This window comes from Sinocyclocheilus grahami, unplaced genomic scaffold (genome assembly GCF_001515645.1).
Source record: "Sinocyclocheilus grahami isolate Dianchi unplaced genomic scaffold, SAMN03320097.WGS_v1.1 scaffold48.1, whole genome shotgun sequence".
Classification (NCBI taxonomy): domain Eukaryota; kingdom Metazoa; phylum Chordata; class Actinopteri; order Cypriniformes; family Cyprinidae; genus Sinocyclocheilus; species Sinocyclocheilus grahami.
This window is the reverse complement of record NW_015505227.1, coordinates 3,348,260-3,350,443: the sequence shown is the minus strand read 5'-3', so window position 1 is coordinate 3,350,443 and position 2,184 is coordinate 3,348,260.

The window sequence follows — 2,184 nt, the reverse complement described above, 5'->3', positions numbered from 1 at the left end:
TATATATATATATATATATATATATATATATATATATTATGTTCTGGATAAAAATTAAAATACAAAATAATAGAATTTATTTGAAATAGAAAACTTTTCGTAACAATATAAATTTCTTTCCTGTCAATTTTTATCAATTTGATCTTACTAACCCCAAATGTTTGAACAGAGTACCTTAAAGGGTCAGTTCACCCAAAAATGAAAATTCTGTCTTTAATTACTCGCCCTCATGTCGTTTCAAACCCGTAAGACCTCGTTTCATCTTCGGAACACAAATTCAGATATTTTTGATGAAATCTGAGCGCTCTCTGGCCCTGCATAGACACCAATGCAACTGTAATGTTCCCAGTCCCAAAAACATAATCAAGGTAATCAGCATTGTGTACATTCGCAAATGCTAAAATACTTTCATTACGGTCTGGGGAAAGCGCATGGCAGAAGAGTTAACTCAGGAAGAAGAATTGTTGAATGTTATTATATTTTTGTTTTCTTTGCGCACATAAAGTATTCTAGTAGCTTCGCAAAATTGAAGTTGAAAAACTTATGTCACATGGACTGTTTTACCGATGTCCTTACTACATTTCTGGACCTGGGAACATTGCAGTTGCATTGCTGTCTAGGGAGGGTCAGAGATCTTATTTTGTGTTCCGAAGATGAACGAAGGTCTTACGGGTTTGGAACGACATGAGGGTGAGTAATTAATGACAGAATTTTCATTTTTGGGTGAACTATCCCTTTAATAGACTCCTGGTTAAAAACCCTAAATTTAAGAATGAAAACAATTAAATAATCAACAATTCATAGTTCACCCAAAAATGAAAATTCTGTCTTTAATTACTCGCCCTCATGTCGTTTCAAACCCGTAAGACCTCGTTTCATCTTCGGAACACAAATTCAGATATTTTTGATGAAATCTGAGCGCTCTCTGGCCCTGCATAGACACCAATGCAACTGTAATGTTCCCAGTCCCAAAAACATAATCAAGGTAATCAGCATTGTGTACATTCGCAAATGCTAAAATACTTTCATTACGGTCTGGGGAAAGCGCATGGCAGAAGAGTTAACTCAGGAAGAAGAATTGTTGAATGTTATTATATTTTTGTTTTCTTTGCGCACATAAAGTATTCTAGTAGCTTCGCAAAATTGAAGTTGAAAAACTTATGTCACATGGACTGTTTTACCGATGTCCTTACTACATTTCTGGACCTGGGAACATTGCAGTTGCATTGCTGTCTAGGGAGGGTCAGAGATCTTATTTTGTGTTCCGAAGATGAACGAAGGTCTTACGGGTTTGGAACGACATGAGGGTGAGTAATTAATGACAGAATTTTCATTTTTGGGTGAACTATCCCTTTAATAGACTCCTGGTTAAAAACCCTAAATTTAAGAATGAAAACAATTAAATAATCAACAATTCATATAACTATTGTTTGAGCTTGGCTTTATAGACTTTTTGTGAATCTTTACCAACCATAAAATCCAGTATTAATATATATTTATAGTTGTAGCTTTTGAGTAAACCTTGGAATACAATATACTGGAATACAAAATATTTGAATGAAAAGAAATGTTTTTTTGTGCTGTACTTTTGTTAATATTCATTCATTTTCCTATGTGATGGCCTAACAGGAAGGATAATAGTTCATGAAACTTTAATGTTCTAGAGTCTATAACATGTGTTTCAAAGTAAGTGTCAGTACAGTAACCTTTCCAAAAAGTCTCAGCTTTTCTCTGGAGTAAAAAGTGTGACAACTAGCCTTGGTCTTCTTCTAAGTAGTTTAGTACAACTTTAATTTTCAGTAAATATACAGTTGAAATGTTCAGTTATATACAACATGGTAATTAACCTTTAAGCAAATGAATAATTTAATGACATGTACAAGGAGAAGGATCTTGGGTGCTGCTAAAAATTTTTTTTTTAAATTTGGTGAGGTTAGGGTCTTCACTGTAAGGCATGTGGGAGCACAGCCCCAGGTAACACTTGACAGCTTTCAGCATTCAGATATACCATTATTAAAAGAGATGCTCATGAGAATTATGTCCTGCAGCAGGAGAATGTAACTTATTATGTATTGCAGTTAATCACAGAACATTTATTCCATTTAATTTTCTACAGAAGGTTTTCCAGGAACCCATTGGTACTTAAAGAAGGATTCATGCTGTTTACCTCTCTCTCTCTTGCTC